Consider the following 23,919-nt stretch of genomic DNA (forward strand, 5'->3'; position numbering starts at 1 on the left):
TAATGGTTCTTGACCTTCTCTTTCTTGTCTCTAACACATTTGAGACTGGGGATTACAATAGTGATCCCTGAAGATTGCAGGGGGTGCTTGTGGCAAATCAGCATCTTGGAGTTCTAGGTCAGGTGTACTTTGAAAAGACTTCCTTTTTAAAACTGGTTTAGGGACTTACACATGAGCTATTTATTTATTTATTTTTTTGATACAGAATAAATAAATTCTGTCGCCCAGGCTGGAGTGCAGTGGTGTGATCTCAGCTCACTGCAACATGAGCTATAATTTTTAAAACTATAATTATTTTGGTCACATGTCATGTTTTTCTTACATTGTTGATTGTGTACGGTTGAATTTATCTATATTGGTGTCTAAAAATTATTTGAAAGCTAACTGGACAGTATTTTAATATGAAATTGTAAAATAGTTTTAAGTGTATTCCCATGAGAAGAAGAACTCTTCCAAAGAAAATAATAGGAAAATAATATTTAATCATTACCAGTAAAAACAAGTGCAAAAAAATTTGTTCACAATCAAGAATAATGACCTTTGTCCACTTTTTGAACACAGCGTTGAGAGGTTTCATAGTTTATATATTGACTTTATCTTTGACTTACTGAAAATATTGTTTTCATCCTTATTGGGTGTCCTGGAAAAATACCCAAGTTGATCCTTAAATTTGAAAAAAGAAAATTCAAAACCAAGTATTTAATTCTAGATTCTAATGATACTAGACTAGAAAATAGAAGATTGGTAGGTAAAGAAAATAATATATATGAAATAGTATATGAACACAGAGGCATAACCTCTTGGTGTTCCTACATTGAACACAAATTCAGTGTGCATTTTCTGTCTTTTTGCAGCAGTTTAACTTTGGACGTGTGTTTCTTTCTCTTGTTAAATAAATGAACAGAATTTATCCCTTGATCATCTGTAACATAGTTTCATTGTAACCAATAGTCTGGGCTTTCACTTGAATTTCTTTTTATGAATTTATGTGGAGATGCTTTGCATTTTTCTAAATTTTGACTACACTAATTAGAGAGTGGGTATTATGAAAAACTGACAGGCAGTTTTAAAAAATATTAAATGAGTTGGTTATGAAAAGGGATACAAGTATGTAGTTTTACATTTTTCAACTTGTTTTTACATTACCCTTTAGAATGTCTAATATTTTGTAATGAAAGTATGTGGTTTTTCTTTCTTTCTTTCTTTTCAAAAAGAAAACAATCGGGTAAAAATCTGAGAAATATTTTCAGTTGTCCAAGGCTGATGTTGACTTAAATAGGTCTAGGTCTTCATGGTTGACAGCTGCAGATAATTAGCTTTTTCTTTCTTAACAAAGAAAGCAAATGGAGCTGCAAGACATTCATTGCCTTTTCAGTCATCATAATAATAATGTATGTATTTAACTCCTGCAGTTCCTTAAATTGATTTAGTGCTAAGCTGCCTACATTACATATAATAGGAGTGACAAGTGAAAGCTGCAGCACATATTTGCGTGGCAAAAGGGAGCAGTGATTGACGGCAAAGTTTCTCTCTACAAGAAACAGCAGTGTTGTGGAGCTCAAAAAGGGCCAGATACATAATTCTTAAAATTGTAGAGCAGATTCATGAAATGAATTTTAAAAAGTGATTGCCACTTGGTGTACTTGAGTGTCTTTATGTTTTTGGCTCTGGGTGAGGGGCGCAGATGGACAGAATCTCACCTGACTGCGGAATATCAATAAATTCCTTTTAAGTATGTTAGTATTTGTAATTTAAGAATGATACTTATAAATTTTAGATCAAAAATTATGTCTGTGTACTCAGTAACTGAAAATTTCTTTTAGCTGTAACAATTCACTGTATTTGAAGAAGCCGAGTAATACATCTATTCAAATAAGGATTTTGAAGGCCCCAAATTGAGTTATTTTTCATGGAAGGTACCCATTTTTACATGTCTATAAAACTTGAGGTATCATTTCTGGAAAGGTAATGACATAGGATTGGTGGTTTCTTTTGGTCAGACAGTGGCTAAATGCGATCATGTTTCAAAAGTACTCGAAAAATATTCTGGCATTCTTTTGTTCCCATGACATATACTGAGAAGCCACGGTTGAAAGGACCCTTGGTGTTTGCTGCTTCATGATGCTCTATGATGAGCCTAGAGTGCTGGGCTTCATATTATACCATGGAAATGTTTCTTATTTTGTTGACAACTCTGTGTCTGTGGCAGGCGGGGAGGGGAAGCCCTGTGTGTGCTTGTACACTGGCAGCCTCTACTGGCCATTGCAAAGAGCAGCATTGACCTCTGTTCTTTACATTCCAGGTTTCATATGCTTTTACTTGGGTTTAGCTCTTCTTTGATCCTCATCCTCTTTGTTATCCTCTTTTGAAGACTAGTTATTCTGTTGGATGTCTTCATTTATAATTATTAAAGAGCTACTAGTCCAGTATTTTCATTAAAAAATTAATATCATAAGTGAATGGAGTTCTTCAGGACCTTGAAAGAAGTTATGAATATAACCTTTCCTTGAGAAATAATTTTCATGTAAGAGGGAAGATAGATTCATCTTTATGTAGGTTTAAAAATACTTTCTCAGTTGCAAGCCTTAATGTATGATATAGAGATTAGTCATTTACTTATGACTGACAAATAACCCTGATTCCCTGAAAGAAAGCCTTGGCTCAATGATAGACTTAATTACACACACACACACACACACGTGCTTGTACACTGGCAGCTTGTACACGTGTGTGTGTGTGTGTATTTCTTTAGATTTAGGTATATCAGCTCTCTCTGAGAGGTTTCCAGGAAGTGGGCATAAACTCTTATTGGGCTTTATGGATATGAATACCTCTGGGGATTGGATAGACGGTGGTATCTAGGCTTTAAGTCTAGACAGAAAATGATAAGTATTTGTAAATAAAAGATCCAAGGATGGTAGTAAACTCTGGATTATTCTGTTTCAGGGATAGAAACTTGTGAAATGTTTGATCTAATATCTTTGACTTTGGGCAATAATTTGACCACAGTAGATGATTTCCCCAACAAAATAGACTCATTTCTTGATATTTACATCTTGCCAGTGGCTCTACTTACCAATCACCTAGTTATCTTTGAATCTCTTGGTATTTTCAAAATTGAATCTTTTAATACAAAGTCTCATATCCAATGGCTTCTGTTCCTACTGCTACCACCAATTCCTAGATTATTACAGTAACTTTAGGTTAGTGCAAAAGTAATTGGCAAAAGCCACAGTTACTTTTGTGCCAACCTATGCTAATAGATTTCATTTTATCCATGTTCTTCACCTTTTAATTCAACCCGTACAACCTAGCCATATGCATTTGACTAAAACTTTACTTTTATTGCATCACTTTTTTTTCTTTTAATAATTTATTATTTGCTTGAGAAAATGAAGAAGACTAAAGGATATAGCCAGTAGAGCAAGACAAGGAGCATGGAGCTAGGAACAGGAAGATGTGGGATTTTTGCTTTGGTTTTGGCTATATGATTTTAAGCATATGCGTATACCTTCCTGAGTCTCTGTTTTTCTATTATTTAAAATTATTTGTTGCCAAGATTGGTTAAAATAATGTGGTATAAAATTGCCATGAGTTCTTTAGAACTCTATTTTCCTGCTACAGAGTAAAAAGACAAAATTTCTTAGTCTGGAATTTCTTTTCAAACAGCTCATTTCTGTACTATGCATGGCATATAGTAGGTACTTAATAAATGCTGTTTGAATAAACTCTGTACTTCAAATCTTGTATTTCTCTCTTATTTTCCCACTCAAATATGTTGTCTCTACTCTGATCACTGAAAATGTTGTTCATATGGTCACAGCTACGTCATTCTCCTATTCTTTGCCCTGCTAAGAATGCTGTCCTTCACTTTTTTTTTTTTTCAAATCCTGTTTTTTAGGAATAGTCAAGTTCCCCCATCTCCTTTGAGTCCACTTTTGCTTTTGCTTTTTTTCACCATAGCAATACTTACTGTCTTTCCCACTTACTGCTCTGTTTTGAGATATATGGTATCTTGTATTATTAATAAAAATGCCCTGTTTATATACCTTCTCTTCTTTGTATACTGTAAACTCCTGTAGAACAAGAATAATAGCTTTGATTTTTGTAGTTACTCTTTAAAGATATTTTCATCGAACTTGTAGTATATCCAGATTAACATATGGGTCAAGTGCAGTGGCTCACGTTTGTAATCTTGGTACTTTGGGAGGCCGAGGCAGGTAGATCACCTAAGGTTGGGAGTTCAAGACCAGGCTGGCTAACATGATGAGACTTTGTCTCTACTAAAAATACAAAAAAAAAAAAAAAAAAAAAAGTTAGCTGGGCGTGATGGTGCATGTCTGTAATCCCAACTACTAAGGAGGCTGAGGCAGGAGAATCACTTGAACCCCAGAGGCGGAGGTTGTGGTGAGCTGAGATCATGCTACTGCACTCCAGCCTGGGAAACAGAGTGAGACTCTGTTTCAGAAAAAGAGAGAAAGAAAAACAGATTAACATATGATGAGAAATGGTTTGTATTTGCCAAAAGATATTAGAACAAGGATTGGCAGGTTGTTAGAAGTGAGATACTAAGATGCTGTCAGACTACTGATACCCTTGATTTATAGGGGTAAAGAATTCAGATTTCAAGGGCTTTGGGGGAGGGTTCCCCTCTGGAAAAGAATGACCTGCATATTGTTATGAGTTAGTGATTCTTCTATTTTAATAAAGCACCCCTTTAACATATTGTTAATTAACTGTTCTTAAATACCAATATTGTTTCCGTGTGAATATAAATTAAGTGGTAAAAGGCATAGAGTCATAGGGATGAGAGAGACACTTACTTTTCCACTGATACCTTTTGAATTTTTTTTTTTTTTTTTTTTTTTTTTTTTAGTATTTACATTTTGACCTGTTCAAATCTAACAAGTTGGAACTGTTTCTTGGATGGGTAAGTTATCAAACATTACCACCAGTGTAAAAGTCCTCAACATATATTTAATTGCTTTTATTTGTTAAATCAGCTTTATTAGGATGTAATTTACTTACAGTATAATTCACCAATTTTAAGTGTACAATTTGATGAGTTTTGACGGATGTATACAGTTGTGTTCCACCATTACAACCAAATATGGATCATTTCCATCACCCTTAAAAGTTTGTTCCTGCCCTTTTGTAGTCGATCCTTTACCCTATCTCCTTGCTCCTGGCAACCACAGATCTACTTTATATTACTACAGTTTTGCTGTTTCTAGGATTTTATATAAATGGAATCATGCAGTATGTAGTTTTTGCACCTGGCCTCTTTTAGATTTTACCTGTATATGGATCAGCAGTTTGTTCCTTTTTATTGCTGAGCAGTAGTTTACTGTGTGGCTATACCACAATTTGTTTATTCTGATTACTATATGTTGGAATTTTTCTTTTTCAGGGTTTAGCTATTATGAATAAAACAGTTATGCAGACACAGTGTTATGCAATATAAGTGTTTTTATGGACATATGTTTTTATTTTACTCGGATAATGTGTACGAAGCGATTGCTGAGTCATATGATAAGGGTATGTTTTAACTTTTCTGAGTAACTGCCAAAATGTTTTCCAAAGTGGCTGTACCATTTTGCATTCCTACCAGTTGCTCTATATCCTTTTCAACACTTGGTATTAACAGTTCTTTTTATTTTAGCTATCATTCTAATGAAAGTGTAATGGTAACTCATTACAGTTACATTACTTTTTATTTCCCTAAAATGATTAATTGTTTGAGCATTTTTTCATGTACTTCTTGGTCATTTGCATATGTACTTATGTAAAGTGTCCAAACCATTTCCCTATTTTTTATTTTCATTTGTATTTATGAAGGCAGCAGTGCAATGGCATGATCACAGCTCCCTGCAGCCTTGACTTCCTGGGCCCGAACAATCCTCCCACCTCACCCTCCTGAGTAGCTGGGAACGTAGGTGTGTACCTCCATGCCTGGCTGATTTTTAAGCTTTTTGTAGATACTGGGGTCTCCCTATGTTGCCCAGGCTGGTCTTGAACTCCAAGGCTCAAACAGTCCTCCTGCCTTGGCCTCCCAAAATGTTGGGATTATAAGCATGAGCCCCAGCGCCCAGCCCCTAGTTTTGAAAAAACAGTTCTTTTTTTCCTTTTTATTGAGTTCTATATATACCTCTACATATTCTAGGTACAAGTCCTTTATCAGAGATGTTTTCCAATTTTTTTTCCAAGTCTATCGGCTTGTGCTTTCATTTTGTTAAGTGTGCCTTTTCAAAGAATAAGCCTTTAATTTTGATGAAGCCCAGTTTATTGATTTTTTTCCTTTGTGCTTTTTGTGGAGTGTTAAAGATTTTTATCTAAACGAATATCATTTAGATTGCCTCGTATGTTTTTCTAGTAGCTTATAATCTCATTTTTAGGCTTCTGATACATTTTGAATTAATTATTGTATATGATGTGATGTGTCGTATCTTTCCAAATGGGTATGTGATTGTTCCAGTTCCATTTGCTGAAAAAGACAAGAATTTTTCCATTTAATTACCTTAGCGTTTTCATTGAAAAATTAATTGACCATATATATGTGAGTTTATTTCTATTACATTTTTAAATTACTATCTTTATGACAATACCCTATTTTCTTGATTATTGTAGCTTATAGTCTTACAGTTAAGTAATATATAAGTCCTCCCACTTTCTCTTTCTCAAAATTGTTTTGGTTACTTTACATCCTCTACATTTTCATATAAAATTTTAAAAGCCTACTGGGATTTTGACTGGAATTGCATTGACTCTATAGATCTGTTTCAAGAAAATTAATACATTAAACAATATTGGGTGTTATGATCCACGAACATGATATGTCTCTTTCTTTACTTAGGTCTTTAATTTCTCTAACCAGTGTCTTGCAGTTTTTAGTGCATAATTCTTGCATGTATTTTTTGTTAAGTTTATTCCTATTATATGTTTAATACTATTATAAGTGACATCACATGCTATTATAATGCTAGCAATGCAATATTAGCAATGCTAGTATTGAAATACAATATGACTAGTATTGAAGTATGGTACGCTTTTTATATTTTGACCTTGTAACATTGCGGTGTACTAAATGCACTATTTCTAATAGCTTTATTTAATTTTTGGTAAACTCTTAAAAGTGTTCTGCATAGACAATCATGTTGTCTGCAAATAGAGACAGTTTTTACTACTTCTTTTCTAATTTGTGTGCCTTTTATTAATCTTTCTTACCTTATTGCTTTGGTTAGGACCTACAGTGTTGAGTAAAAATGGAGAGGGAGGATATCCTTGCCCTCTTGTATTAGAAAGAAAATATTCAGTCCTTCCCTATTAAGTATGATATTAGCTATAGTTTCTTTCTGGATGCCTTTTATTAGGCTGAGGAAATTCCCTTCCATTCCCAGTTTGCTGAGGGTTATTTGTGAGTGAATGTTAAATTGAGATGACCTTATACTTTTTCTTTTAGTCTGTTAATCTGGTAAAATATACTGATTGATATTCTAATGATAAAGCAACCTTGAATTCTGGGATAAATCCCATTTTGTCATTATCTGTTTATATGTATGTTGCTGAGTTTTATAGGATTTTGTTACAGATATTTTGTTATTTGTCTTCCTAAGGGATATTGGTCTGTAGTTAAATTTTCTTGTAGTATGTTTATCACTTTTTTCTTTTTTAAATCAGGGTAACACTGGCCTCATAAAATGAGTTGGGAAATGTTCCCCCTTTTGTTTTCAGGAGGGGTAAACCCCAACTTAATTATGAATTGGAAACCACAAAAGTTCACTTGTGGCACTCAAACAACTTAGTTCTTGTGACTGAAATAAGAAATATTTTAGTATTGAAGGGCGTGTTCTCCCTTTCAGATGTTCTCCAAATGATTATTTGTATGTAAAAACAAAAAGTAAAACAGAAAATAAAACAGCTTATGTAGGTATGCTTATATAGGCATTTGTAAAAATTGATATGCAAATTAAAATTTAATAACCTTGGATATTAATTTAATATCAATAAACCATAGATATGGTATATGAAAATATATTCACAGAGATGTTAATACTTATATTATTTTGTTTTTGTTCATGTAAACATTTTGTGAAATCTCTTGTACATTCTCATTGTCATACTTTGTTTATATTTCAACTTAACAACTTGTCAGTGGTAATTGTTACGTTACATTAAATTTAAAAAAATTCTTTTTCTAGCATAATATTGTTCTATTAACAGTTCTTTGTGGCAAGAAACTATTCCTTGAACATGCAGTAGTTTTTAAATTGTATCCCATTTAGATGAGAAAACTGATAGATGTATTTAGATTGCTTAGTCACTGATTTGACCTCATTGGGTGACTTTTTACATGTTGGTGTTAAAACTGTTCTATTTTCATCCAAAGCGCATTCTGTGAACTTTAGGATCAGGATGACAAATGCTGTCTACCATCTAAAACGGTATCTGTTAAAATTGTTTTGGATGATTGGGAAGTTGGATTAAATGAATAAAAATGGTGAACTTTATTGGGTGACAAACATGAAACTCAACTTATATTTTTATGTGATGAAAATAGTTTGTTGCTCCCTTATGTATTTAAAAAATATTAGAATTTTAACCTTGTGAAGAGCTTTGTAAACATTTGCTACATATATTTTGTCTACCTAGTTTTGATAAATATTATTGATATTAAGTACATATTTTAAATAAATAATGAGAAAAAAGAAATAGTAAATCTCAGCGATGGATGTTTAAAATGTACCAAAAAATACCAGATTTTATAAATATTGAAAACCTGTCATCTTATAAGAAAAATAATCTGTGAGAATATTAAATACATTAGAGTAAGACTATAGGAGAAGTATTGAGAGGCGTTTATAGTTCTGTGTTAGACATGTAATAAAAATATGTTGTTAGGAAATTGGTTAAGTGATTAGGGAAGCGTTGTCTTTTCTTACTGTAGAAATAGAAGCATGCATACTTGGAAATGGCAAGAAAATAGTACAGTGTTTTGAAACTTTTTTTGATAGTGGGCATGTAGCTTTTAACTAAGCCTGAGGTGGGGTTGGGATGGGATTAAGGGAGGTAAGGTACTAGCTCTGAGAGTCTGTGAAATCCTGCTTCGTTTAAAGTAGACCGAAATGAACTAAGTGACATGAATAAGGTTTTACAATGACTGAGTTTATCAACTTCAAGTTTAGAGCTAAGAAAAGTAAAATTGAACATTGAAAATTATATTTTTTAAAATGTTGGTTTATCTTACTTGATGAGTACAAGGTAGAGGAAGACTGGGCAAATAGGGTGATGATTGTTTTATGGAACAAGGACTTTTTAAAAATAATATTAAATCTATTATGTGATGTTGTTAAAATATTAGTTTCATCCATGCATAGATTGAGGTGCAAGAGGATTTGTGTTCTTAAATTGGTGTTGATTTAATTTGCATCTCATAAGAAAATTGAGCATATTAGTAAAATACAATGTAATTTGTAGAGCCCAGAATAGATTTAGTATCTTTTCTAAGTACCTGAAATGTAAATTTTAGGTTTTATTGGCCCCTGCCTTCCATCGTTCAATTCGTCACATTCCCTACAATAAAGCTTATGGTTTGTGTATTCATATCTAAGCTGGGTTGTAAGCCAGAGTAATGGTAGAAGGCAAGAGGAAGATCCCAGACTAGGGTCCTTTGATGTGTAACCAACCATCATTTTTAGTTGAACATTTGTTATAATAAAGTTTTTTTCCTCCATCATGTCACTATATCATTGTTTAAAACCCCTTTCCTCGATTACAAAAGGAACACATACGTTATGAAGAGGAAAGGAACTACACCCATACTCTTACCATCCATGGATAACATAGATACCCTTCTTTAGGTAAAATACTTTCAAAATGAAATTGTGTTAGAGTCATTATTGGAAAATGTCCTCTTTTAAATTCTACCTTCTATCAAACTATAACTTACTCTGAGTAAAATGGATAAGAATGTAGTAGGATGAGATAACTAGGGGCTGAAGTGATACTTCAAGAGAAGATTGAGAAGGAAAAGAATCCCCATGAAATTACTGAAGCACAGAACAAAAAGGGAAGAGCAAAACAAAAAATTCTGACCCTCACGAGTGTGTCTATGGAAATGTAAAGTTATATAAATAAGTATTGTTATGTATTATGTATACTTTCACTTATTATTCATACCATTTATTTTGATTTGTGTCTCTTTTTAGTTAGCTCACTGCATCCAAATGTAAAACAGTGTCTTCATAATAGAGGAGTGCCCAGTAAGTGTGCCAATTTTATGTTTTCCAGTCCTTTATTCTCAGAATTTAATCAGTAGAATCTTGTCCTGAAACTTACCACGTGTCTTCCACTTTTCACAGATGTGATTGGGGTAGAAATTCTTCCTGTTTATCTGAATGAGAACCCTTTGGTAAAATTCCTTTGATTCTGAGATAACTAGATGAAATGTGTTGCATAAATCATGTCACAGCAAACAGTTGTCACCTGGCACTAGAGCTTGATGAAATTTAAAAGTGTTGGCTCATTGCCTGTAGTGTTCAGTTACAGTTCTATAGAAAGTCTGTTTGTACAGATGAAGCAGTTCTTGGTGTAATGCAAGATTCATCTCTCAAGTGATAGGGCGCATATGAGTTTATTCCAGAGATCTTTACTCTGAGTTCCCAAGACATAGTCAGAGGGGCATTGTTTTAATTTCTCATTGCTCTCCTTTTGGCACACTTACAAGAAAATGAACAGATCTTCAATTTGGTGAAATTCTTAGCATTTATTTAATTCAGTGTCTGCTGCAATGCAGGAATGTTTTCAATACTATTCTTGGCAGATAATCAAATTTGAGTTTTAAGATGCTGCTTTTATCTGTAACTACTTATTCCCTGTCAGCTCTTGTCTTCACTTTCTTCTACTACCAAAGTTTCTACATCCATCTTTACTTATTGGTAGTTTAGTCTTATACTTAGCCTTTTCTTACAGAATAACAAAGATCTATTAAGCATGTGTAGATAAAAGGTAATGAACCCATGTTCATTGACTCCAGAAGAAACTACAACTACAGGACTGTATTCTTTACACTGTGCCAAACTTTATTCCTAAAAGCTACATTAGATTTTGCCATTCCGTGGCTTTAAAGCCTTTGTCACCTATAGGAAAACATACAGACTTTGGGGGTCATAAAACAGGTGTATATCTGCTTTAAAAAAAAATCACTTTGTTTCTATTTCCCACCCCCATTACTCTTCTGCTCCATAGGTAAATTCTGATGTTTCTGATCTGAATCTTTTTATTTGTATGTGTCCTTGTAAAACATGTAGATTTATTTTGTGTGCAGACAAATACTGGACGTGCCTGTATTTTAAATTTGCATTACTTGTGTTATGCTCTAGACATTTTTTATTTTGACCTCAGCACTGTTTTAAAGATCTGTCTGTATCATTGGCATACATCTGTATTGCTACTCCTAACTGCTGCGTAGTATTCTTTAGAGAGCATTTGCTTTGTTTTATTTATTCTATATATTGGAGACTTACATTAGAAGGCCTTTTTTATAACTGACCCCATATTTTTAAGTTATCTCTTGGAATTACACTTCATGCACCTTAAATCCTAGCTGCATCATTCCCGTATGAAAACAATGTCCTTTTTTATATTGCCATGCCTTTGCACATGCTGTTCCCTAGGATACTTCCAGTCTTCTAATGACTGCTTCCTCACGACTCAACTCAGATGTCATTTCCTTGATGAAGACTTAAGCAGCTATTTCATGCTTGAGCTAGTTGCTGTGTACTCTGCTCACACAGCACTTATTTTTATCTTGGGAATATAGAAGCCTACAATTCCACCTAGCAGTCTATATATCTGTCTAGATTCCTTGAAGACAGAGACCAGATAGATCTCAGGTATCTTTGTATTCTTTACTCTAGTTTGGTGAATTGCGTATAGATGGCAATCAGTAAAACATTCATTGAATGAGTGAATTGTGTGGAGTTCCTTAAAGTGAAACACTGACCATCTAAGCAAAAATGGTTCTCATAAGTAAGAAAAGGTTGGGACACAAATACAAATGTCATATAAAGCTGAGAGAATAGCATACAGGAAGCTGAATCCTAAAATGAATTGAGGCTTGTAAAGATACTAAGTACTGGAACATGTTATGTTCAGATCATGAAAAAAATAATAATAAAAGAATAAACTACTGATTGGGACAGATGTAACACTGGATAGTGGAGTGAAAGCAGAGTTATGGAACTCCTGGGTTTTTAATTTCTCTATCAAAAGAAAATGATATTCAAGTTTAGTAAAGAACACTAATGACAGTAGCAAGGGAATTGAAGTTAAGAAAGGTAAAACAATGATAAGAAAGCACTTTTTTGCTCTCAACTAGTTAATGTCCTAGGATTAAAAGACTTGCAAATATGAATGGTTAGGTAATCTTTGAACCATTATGACCAGTAACAGAGATGACAGAAAACTAATGATCATGGAGATACTCTTTTTATTTTCAAAAAAGAGAGAAAAAGGTAGAATTCTGCTATTTTAAGATTAGTAGGTTTTATGTTTGTCCTTGGGACAATTCTTTTCTTTTCTTTTTTTTTTTTTTGTTTTTTTTTTTTTTTTTTTTTTTTTTGGAGATGGAGTCTCGCCCTCTTGCCAGGCTGGAGCGCAATGACATGATCTCGGCTCACAGCAACCTCCGCCTTCCAGGTCAAGCTATTCTCCTGCCGTAGCCTACCAAGTAGCTGTGATTACAGGCACATACCACCACGCCCAGCTAATTTCTATAGTAGAGACAGGGTTTCACCATGTTGGCCAAGATGGTCTCGATCTCTTGACCTCATGATCCATCTGCCTCAGCCTCCCAAAGTGCTGGGATTACAGGCATGAGCCACCGTGCCTGGACCTTGGGACAATTCTTTAACTGATGATTAGACAGATGACTTGTGAGGACTTACCTAGAAAAGGAGCAGTCCTCTAGGGACCACATGGGCTCACCAGGAGTGTGTCATGTTAAACATGTGATTTTTTTTTTCTCCCTATATAGTTGGAGTAAGTTGATTTTAGTAAGGTTTCAGACAGTGTCTCATGAAATGTTTATGAAATATTTAACAGATGGCCAAATTGGGAGTTGGGTTATTGGGCCAGGTAAATTAATGGATGGTTGAAATATTTTGATGAATGAATTGATGTCAGCTTGGAGAAAGGTATTTCCAGTGACATGACGTGGCCGTTTTTCTCACTCTGTTCTATTAATCATTTTTATCATGGACTTGGATTAAACAGGCACATCATATTTGCATACCACATAAAGCTGGGAGCAAAAGCTAATAGTTTGGATGAAGGAATTAGGATTGAAAAAAGCTTAGCCATCTGAAGTGATTGGCTGAAACTAAGATGGTCTGTAATAATGATTAACATAAAATTTTACATATAGGTTTGTCAAATTATCACACTAGCCACGAATCAAATGGATATGTTTTAAAGGAACTTCATGTGAAAAGACCTGGGAAGTTGTGGCTTAACTGTCACTGCCATGTCCCACAGTGCCATAGTTTGAATGTGTCTCCTCCAAAAGTGAGATGTAGAAATTTAAGGGCCAATGTGATACCATTAGAGCGTGGGACCTTTAAGAGGTCATAAGGTCATGAGGACTCCTTCCCTTGTGAGTGGGAATAAGACCACTGTAAAAGCAGCTTTCCACAGCCTTCAGGAGCTTGCTTTTCTGCCTTCTGCCATGTGAGGACACAGTTTTCCTCCACTCTGGAGGATGCAGCCCTCACCAGACAACCAAACCTGCCTACACCTTGACTTCCAGCCACGGATTGCCAGATATAAGTTTTTGTTCTTTGTAAATTACCCAGTCTCAGGTATTGCTCTATCAGCACAAACTAAAACACAAGTGTAGACTGTTTTAATAGAAGTGAAGTACTTGGAATGGGGAAGTGCAGTCTCTGTACTGATGATGAGATACCATTGTATTCATTTATGGTTTCCAGGTTTTAAGAAGTATCTCGGAACTTTATTTTTTGTTTTATTATTATTATTATTATTATTATTATACTTTAAGTTCTAGGATACATGTGCATAACGTGCAGGTTTGTTACATATGTATACTTGTGCCATGCTGGTGTGCTGCACCCATCAACTCGTCATTTATATCAGGTATAACTCCCAATGCAATCCCTCCCCCCTCCCTCCTCCCTTTGATAGGCCCCGGTATGTGATGTTCCCCTTCCCGAGTCCAAGTGATCTCATTGTTCAGTTCCCACCTATGAGTGAGAACATGCGGTGTTTGGTTTTCTGTTCTTGCGATAGTTTGCTGAGAATGATGGTTTCCAGCTGCATCCATGTCCCTACAAAGGACATGAACTCATCCTTTTTTATGGCTGCATAGTATTCCATGGTGTATGTGTGCCACATTTTCTTAATCCAGTCTGTCACTGATGGACATTTGGGTTGATTCCAAGTCTTTGCTATTGTGAATAGTGCCGCAATAAACATACGTGTGCATGTGTTTTATAGAAGCATGATTTATAATCCTTTGGGTATATACCCAGTAATGGGATGGCTGGGTCATATGGTACTTCTAGTTCTAGATCCTTGAGGAATCGCCATACTGTTTTCCATAATGGTTGAACTAGTTTACAATCCCACCAACAGTGTAAAAGTGTTCCTATTTCTCCACATCCTCTCCAGCACCTGTTGTTTCCTGACTTTTTAATGATTGCCATTCTAACTGGTGTGAGATGGTATCTCATTGTGGTTTTGATTTGCATTTCTCTGATGGCCAGTGATGATGAGCATTTTTCATGTGTCTGTTGGCTGTATGAATGTCTTCTTTTGAGAAATGTCTGTTCATATCCTTTGCCCACTTTTTGATGGGGTTGTTTGTTTTTTTCTTGTAAATTTGTTTGAGTTCTTTGTAGGTTCTGGATGTTAGCCCTTTGTCAGATGAGTAGATTGCAAAAATGTTCTCCCATTCTGTAGGTTGTCTGTTCACTCTGTTGGTAGTTTCTTTTGCTGTGCAGAAGCTCTTTAGTTTAATTAGATCCCATTTGTCAATTTTGGCTTTTGTTGCCGTTGCTTTTGGTGTTTTAGACATGAAGTCCTTGCCCATGCCTATGTCCTGAATGGTATTACCTAGGTTTTCTTCTAGGGTTTTTATGGTATTAGGTCTTACATTTAAGTCTTTAATCCATCTTGAATTAATTTTTGTATAAGGAGTAAGGAAAGGATCCAGTTTCAGCTTTCTACTTATGGCTAGCCAATTTTCCCAGCACCATTTATTAAATAGGGAATCCTTTCCCCATTTCTTGTTTTTGTCAGGTTTGTCAAAGATCAGATGGCTGTAGATGTGTGGTATTATTTCTGAGGGCTCTGTTCTGTTCCATTGGTCTATATCTCTGTTTTGGTACCAGTACCATGCTGTTTTGGTTACTGTAGCCTTGTAGTATAGTTTGAAGTCAGGTAGCGTGATGCCTCCAGCTTTGTTCTTTTGACTTAGGATTGTCTTGGCAATGCAGGCTCTTTTTTGGTTCCATATGAACTTTAAAGCAGTTTTTTCCAATTCTGTGAAGGAACTCATTGGTAGCTTGATGGGGATGGCATTGAATCTATAAATTACCTTGGGCAGTATGGCCATTTTCATGATATTGATTCTTCCTATCCATGAGCATGGTATGTTCTTCCATTTGTTTGTGTCCTCTTTTATTTCATTGAGCAGTGGTTTGTGGTTCTCCTTGAAGAGGTCCTTTACATCTCTTGTAAGTTGGATTCCTAGGTATTTTATTCTCTTTGAAGCAATTGTGAATGGAAGTTCATTCATGATTCGGCTCTCTGTTTGTCTGTTACTGGTGTAAAAGAATGCTTGTGATTTTTGCACATTTATTTTGTATCCTGAGACTTTGTTGAAGTTTCTTATCAGCTTAAGGAGATTTTGGGCTGAGACGATGGGATTTTCTAAATATACAATCATGTCATCTGCAAAGAGGGTCAATTTGACTTCTTCTTTTTCTAACTGAATACCCTTGATTTCTTTCTCTTGCCTGATTGCCCTAGCCAGAACTTCCAACACTATGTTGAATAAAAGTGGTGAGAGAGGGCATCCCTGTCTTGTGCCAGTTTTCAAAGGGAATTTTTCCAGTTTTTGCCCATTCAGTATGATATTGGCTGTGGGTTTGTCATAAATAGCTCTTATTATTTTGAGATACGTTCCATCAATACCTAATTTATTGAGCGTTTTTAGCATGAAGGGCTGTTGAATTTTATTATAAAAAAAATTACGAAGAATCAGAATGGTTTTCTAATATAACTTTTGTGTGTGTAGTGTAGAGAAATTATTAGAATAATAACTATTTTCAGATATTTAAGGCTGAAAGAATTAACCTAGTTCTATATTTGCTCAGCTTTTAAATCATGTTATCTATTAGCAGGCTGAAAATTGTGCCAAGCACTGGGGATATAATAGTGACTAAAAACAGAAAAACTGACCTCCTTTTTACTCTTTATGGCACTCACAGTCTGATGGAAAAGGCAGACATTAACCAATTACATGAGTAAATGTAAATTGCAACTATGGTAACTTCAGTGAAGTAGAAGTATACGGTGTCATGAAAAAGAGTATATAGTAGGAGCATTTGATTTACTTAGTAAGGTAAGGGAAGGGAAGGGAAGGCTTGCCTGAAGTAAGAAAGAATATGCATTGACTAGGTGAAAAGAGGTGGAGAAGGATCTAGGGTGAGTAAGCATGGTGCTTAAGAAAAACAGCCTGTCTGATGTGCACAGAAGCTGCTCTAAACCTGAAATGGTAGGAAGGGATGAGGCCACTTAGCCTGTAAAGACCTTGGTAAAGAAGTCTATTCCTTATGTAGAAATAGTGAGAAACATTTGCTGGTCTTACATAGAAGACTCTCTGATTTAAATTTGGGAAGATATTTCTGGCTACAGTGTGGGGAATTGACTAGAGACCATTTAGTAAAACACCTAAGGAAGAACTCCAGTTGGGTGGACGAGGGGGCATTGTGCTGCAAGAAATAGGACCTATCGGGGAAAGTGGAATTCAGTTCTGAAGATGAGGTGGGAGACAATGAAGATACATTTAGGGGCAGGAGCCTTGGGTATGCTTCTCAGTTTTACCACTCATAGTTTAGTGGCCTTGTGTAAATCACATTATTTCTCTGTCCCTGATTTAATTGTACCACATTTTTCTCATAGGTTTTGTTGAGATTAGATGATTTGATACATATGTGAATGGCTTATAAACTGTGAAACATTATATAAAATGAAAGATTTGTCTGGAAAAAATAGTCAATAATAGCCATTATTGGACAGGTTAGCCTAGTCATAAAATGGGATTTCTTCAGTGGTTCCTAGTCTTAACTAGTTGGAATAGATGATTCTTTAAGATTTTAATCGTCATAGTTTCAGATTTCCCTATCTCTTCTCAGTTGCTTTGGAGCATTTACTAACAAGGACAGCCTAAACATTTATAGCAGGTCCATGCTTTTTGGCTTTCTAGTGGCAACCAAGTAGCTTGATGTGATTTTAAATCAGTTTTACACATGGTCTTTCTCTTATATGTTATCTCAGATGTAAGAGGCAATTTAAGGAATCTTGTAGCAAAATCGAAAGCAAAGAATTAGAAAGTATTAAAAAATTCTCAATTTATCTTTTGGTAAGGTAGAACATACATATCTGAAGTTACATTCAAGTACATAAGAGATATACATGTATTTTGAGTGTTGCCTGTGTGTATGTATGTTTTTGTGGGAAGCTATGCAAATACAGATCCTATGACTAGAAATATACCTTTAGTTTTTGAAATGGTTTATTTTACAACCCAAGATAAAATAGAAATCAGGGTAAAATATACTGTTTAGCTACTTTCTTGAGGCAGGAAAGGAATAACATTCCTAATTCATAGCAAAGAGTGCGTGTAGGTAACATTAATTATTCACATATTTGTGCACACAAAATCTCACATATCCATTTAAACAGCTAATATATTTATATGTACTACTCCAACCTGTATTTTTACTAAAATTATTTATGTATCTTATCACTAGTCTCAAAAACTGATGCCCAATTTAAATGTGGACATACCTTTTATTACAGTGAACTAAGGCAAAAGGCTGGGGTATATTTAAAAATATATTTAAAATATTTAAAACATCTAAATTTATGCCATCTTCTGGGATAATGCCAAAGACAATTTCAACAGTAGCACTCTGTACAATTAAACATGTTTTATGTCACTGTTCTTAAATTTTTTGTTGCTTTATTGTTCATTAGAAGTACTTTTTTTTTTTTTTTTTTTTTTTTTGGAGGCAGGGTCTTGCTTTGGTGCTCAGGCTGGACTGCAGTGGCACCATCTTGGCTCACTGCAACTTCTGCCTTCTGGGTTCAAGTAATTCTCATGCCTCAGCCTCCCAAGTAGCTGGGATTATAGGCATGTGCCACCATGCCTGGCTAATTTTTGTATTTTTAGTAGAGACAGGGTTTCACTATGTTGGCCAGGCTGGTCTCGAACTCCTGGCCTCAAGTGACCCACCCTCCTTGGCCTCCCAAAGTTCTGGCATTGCCAGCGTTACAGGCATGAACCATCGTGCCCAGACGGAATTATTCAATTCTAAGTAGGTATGACTTCTGCATGTGTCTTAGGATTTGGGGCATTTCTATGCAGAAGAAATACTGTTCATTTTAGTTAGTTACTGATAAGTATTTAGTTCCCTAATGAACTAGGAATAATAATTGCTGAAAGTCAATTGCATTTGGTGGGTGTTTACACTTGGGAGTTGCTTCTGGATCCATAGCTGAGTAGAAGACATGACAGAGTGATAAATCAGATCTCCTCCGCAGACTTCCATTTATACTGATAATGACCATAATAGATGTGCCTGTCACTAGGCTAAGAAATTTACATGTGTTTTTATTTAATCTTTCCAACAGTCTTATGGGATGTGGGTACTGTTATCCCTGTTTTGCAGATGAAGAAGCTTGGATTTAGTGAGGTTAAATAACTAGTAAGTAGAAAGGGCTATGTTCCATCCTAAGTCACTTTTGATTCCAAGACTGCTATGCTATCTTGAAACAGCTGATTTGGTACAAAAGAACTTGATTGAAATCATTTTAGTCTAATCTCCTGGAGCCATACTACTGTTTATGGTACTATATTAAAAAGAGATAATACACAGATAGCAGATACAAAGGTTGAAATCAGAAACCTGTAGTATTCCCTGAGTAATAGTGGATTTCTTGTTGCTTTTATAATAAGTTTTTAAATAGCTAATGCATACACATAGTAAAAAATAATTCAGATAGCCAGAGTGTCTATGGAGTGTAAAGTATGTCTTTTTCCCACACCAGCCTCCTATTCCCCCACACAGAAGCAACCATTGTACCTAAATTATGGTTATTCTTCCAAATATGGTGTTAACATGAATTTATTTTTATTTTTATTTTTGTTGCCCAGGCTGGAGTACAGTGGCACAATCATAGTTCACTGCAGTGCCAAACTCTTGAGCTCAAGCAATCTTCCTGCCTCAGCCTCTGTGGTAACTGGGACTAGCAAGCATGTGCCACCAGGCCCAGCTATTATTTTTATTATTTTATAGAGCTGGTGTCTCCCTATGTTGCCCAAGCTGGATTCGAACTCCTAGTGTCAAGCAATTCTCCTGCCTTGGCCTCCCAAAGCACTGAGATTAGAGGCTTGAGCCACTGTACCTGGCCAGTAGTTGGTTTTTTATAAAATGACATTTGAACATCAATTCTTAAGAAAACTAAAAGAGCCAGATCTTGTACCAGATTGACATCTGAGTGGGCCAAGCTAGAGAAGGCTGGAGAAGGATGCAGATGACACACTTTCAGGGCATCAGCGTTACCCACCGTCCCCATAGGGGTAACAGAAAGCCCTTGCAGCAGGTTTGCCTTGTTTCATAGATGAGAAAATTGGTTATTTAAGTCATATAGACAGTTGCAGGTGGAGCACAACTCAGATGCAGAGATATGCTTCTCATTTTTCCAATTCTATTTCAGCACAAGTGACTTGCAGATTTGAGAGTGTAACAAAGAGTTGTACAATTGAAATTGTACAATTCCAAAATTGACTAAGGGTTTCTACTGGTAAGCTAAGTAGCAAACTTCAGATAACCAAAGTCAGTAGCAGATATTTAAAAAAAAAAAAAAAAAAAAACCAAAATAACTTTTAAAATACATTTTTGTTATTTTAGAATAAATTTAGATTTACAGAAAGCATGTAAAGATATTAAACGGAGTTCCCATGTACGCTATACCCAGTTTCCCCTATTATTAATATGTTTCTCCACTATGAAGTTACTCTGGAAGGAAGTCACTATATGCAGCCCACACATAAGGAGTGGAAGATTATGTTCCACTTTCATGAGGGCTAAGTAAATTATTTGGAATGCTTCTACACAAGAGATAGGTCTCTCATTCTGTTTATTTTTTCAGTCAAAACTTATTTATTATCTTTTTGAGACTCTCTTTGTTGCCCAGGCTAGAGTGCGGTGGTGTAATTGTAGCTCACTGCAGCCTAGACCTCCTGGGCTCAAGCCATCCCCCTACCTCAGCCTCCTAAGTAGCTGGGACTACAGACACACCACCATGCCCTGCTAATATTTGTAATTTTTGAGAGATGGGGTTTCACCATGTTACCTAGGCTGATCTTGAACTCCTGGGCTCAAGCGAACTTCCCACTTCAGGCTCCCAAAGTTCTGAGATTGCTGGTGTGAGTCACCATCCCCAGCCTCAATCATTTACATACATAAATATGGCTCATGGATTATATCATTTTTGGGTTATAATCCAGTACTACAGTTTTATTGCTCAAATTGTTCCAGCTTTGGCCATTGAGAGCTCTTTTAATTGGCTTCTGTATCTCTTTAACACACTTTCATCATTGTGTTTTATTTTTGTTTTCTTTTTTGAGCACTTCTTCACTTTCCTACACTACAGGATGCTCCAGATTTGCCTTTTATATTTCCTGCTTCACTCCTAGATTCAGCTCTTTTTCCATGGAATTCTGATTCTTTTTACTGGAAAATAGTGTTGGAAACCAAGATCTGGGTGCCAGTTGTAATTGCAGCTCTTTTAAAACCAAATATTGAATAGAAAAGGAAGTTTTAGCCATTTTCCCAGGTAGTACTAAATTTAGGCATTGTAATAATTTATTTAATTTCACTGGACTGTAAAATTTGCATGAGTGAATTGAATGAAATGATCCTAGGATTTTTAAGGGAAAATTCTAAGAATTCTTATTACTCTTTTCTGCTACTCTTTAAAAAAAATTCTGTACTTGATATCACTTGATTTGATTTTTTGTGTGTGTGTCCTTGACCAAAAAACTTGAGGCAAAACTTCAAAACGTGGTCATCTGAAGCAGGTTGAGATTAACTCTGGATTATTGGAAAGACTTTAAACTCCATTAGGAAAATTAACAAGCATGTAGTCTATGAAAGACACGTAATTCATATTTATGTAAAAGAATAATACTTTCTTCCGCCTTCAGACATCTAAGATTTTAAAAAATGTTCTTTTTAAAAGAAATAATAGTACTTTCTTTTGTATCACCAAACATTTCAAATTTGTGTGTTGAACAGATGATTGGGGAGAATCTTTTGTTAAGGAAAGAGAAAAACAAAAAAATAGTTAAAAAAAAGAAAAAAATGACTTCTCAGCACAGTTAAAATACATTTTAACTATGTTTTATGTTGTTTTAAACAGACATTCCCTCTTATGTATTTCGTCTTTCTGACACCAGAATTGAGATTTTCTTAATCTAATTGAGATTTTCTTAATCTGGGATATTTTCACATAGATCAAACATCTCATTTTTAGAGGTTTTAAAGGGATTTATTTGTTATGTGTGTGATTGCAATCTTAGTAGTACTGATGAACCTTTTTGAAGCTTATATTTTAATTTTATTTTTTTCTCTGCCTTGCCAGGCAAATATTCTCTTTAGCATCTACCATTTCAATAAACAAGTTGAATTTTACAGCCCATCAAGCAACCAGGTCAGTAGAATCATAGGATCTGATAGGTGAGTACATAAACTATAAAAACCAAAATCATTTTCAAAGAATTAACCAAATGTTTTTATCCTGGGCTATGATGATCACTATTTGTCCTAAACCATTTTAATTTTCTGTGTCTTAGGTTTTTTTTTTTTTTCTTGAGACAGGGTCTCGCTCAGTTGCCTAGGCTAGAGTGCAGTGGTGTGATAATAGCTCACTGCAGCCTCAGTAATTGTAGCTTCAATCTCTTGGGCTCAAACGATCCTCCTCCCTCAGCCTCTGGAGTGACTGGTACTACAGATATGCACTTCCACACCTGCTAATTTTTTTCCTTTTTAGCAAAGACAGGGTCTTGCCATGTTGCCCATGCTGGTCTTGAACTCCTGAGCTTAGGAGCTCCTTGGCCTCCCCAGTTGCTGGGATTACAGGTGTGGGGCACTGTGCCTGGCCAATTTTCCATATCTTAGTTTAACTGTGAAGAATAGTCTTTTAAATCAATGTGAATAGAAAAGTGTCAAATAAACCGATAGTGTACAGTTGTAATTAGTGAAGAAGCACAGCACCAATGAGGAAAAGAACCAGGCAGGTAAAAACTGAGGCAAGGGTAAATGAAACTATCTCTAATAAATAAGCAAACATGACCAGTGCATAGAAAAACTGTGCGAGGCAGAGAAGCTCCAAGAGCTCTAGGATGAAAATAGCTGGGAATCCTCAAGAGGGATGGAACTGAGTGTAGAGATGGGGAAATAATTTTGAAATGTTGAGGCCCACACTTGAAGAGCCTGGAAACAATGATCTTGGACACGACAGAAGGAAATTAAGTGTCTACAGTATGCTAGGTGTTGCTCTTCTATGTATTAATATGATATCATTTAATTCTTACCTCTGTTCTTTGAGGGAGGGTATTATTAGTAACAATTTGACAGATGGAGAAAATGAGGTACAAAGGGGGTTGAGAACATGCTGCAAATCACACAGCAACTAATTGGGGGTAAACTCAAAGGGCCTCATTTTTAATTTTAAAGTAGTTTGGGGATAAAGATAATAGAATCAACTAGGTGTAGCATAGGTGCAGATTTTTAGGGCCTAGGTCACCCATCAGTACTTCTTTGGAGTTTTCTGGGTTGAATTGGTTAAAAGAAAAGAGTTTAAAATTATTACATTTAGATTTAGGTAGTTTATTGCAGTTTAAAAATGTGGGTTATAGCTGGGTGCAGTGGCTTACACCTGCAAACCCAGTGCTTTGGGAGGTCAAGGTGGAAAGATCACTTGAGGCCAGACGTTTGAGACCAGCCTGGGCAACATAGCAAGACTCTTTCCTTACAAAAAATTTGAAGAATTGGCCAGATGTGGTAGAATGCATCTGTAGTCCTAGCTACTTGGGAGGCTGAGGCAGGAGGATCACTTGGGACTAGGAAGGAATTTGAGGCTGCAATTCAAGCTGTGATGGTGCCACTGCAGTCTAGCCTGGGTGACAGAGTGAGACCGTTCTCTATTTTTTTTTTTAAAGAAGAAAAAGAAATACGTGGATTATAATAAACTGCTGTATTGTGGGAGGGCCTCTGAATGGACAGAGGACTCTTGGTGATACAGCTGATGTAGCAAATGGATTTGGGGATGCAAAGGTCGAAAGGGAACTTTGAACAGGATCCTTTGTCAAGATCCCTACCAACTGTAGAGAATGATTTTTGACTCTCCTTTTTTGGAAAGGATTGTTTTTAAGAGATTACTCTTAGACTCTGGCAAAAGGACTGTTAGTATATTAGTCCATTTGTGAGTGGGGAAAAAAAATAACTAAAACCCCTGTGAATTGTAAGAATGTAATTTTTTTAAAATCATGTGTTTATGTTTACAGAGTAAATCTCAAGAGCAAATTAATTATATGTCTGTAGTTCTTGA

At 35.4% G+C, this 23,919-nt stretch overlaps 1 protein-coding gene and 1 pseudogene across 3 annotated transcripts in view; one reads left to right on the forward strand and one right to left on the reverse strand.

Moving 5' to 3' along the window:
* The window catches only part of RFX3 (regulatory factor X3), a 311,489-nt gene that overhangs the window by 53,117 nt on the left and 234,453 nt on the right, over positions 1 to 23,919 (forward strand). The gene's annotated exons all lie outside the window — the stretch shown is intronic.
* On the reverse strand, positions 4,024 to 4,724 carry LOC112608483 (annotated as a pseudogene).

This window comes from Theropithecus gelada, chromosome 15 (assembly GCF_003255815.1).
Source record: "Theropithecus gelada isolate Dixy chromosome 15, Tgel_1.0, whole genome shotgun sequence".
In the NCBI taxonomy this organism is placed as follows: domain Eukaryota; kingdom Metazoa; phylum Chordata; class Mammalia; order Primates; family Cercopithecidae; genus Theropithecus; species Theropithecus gelada.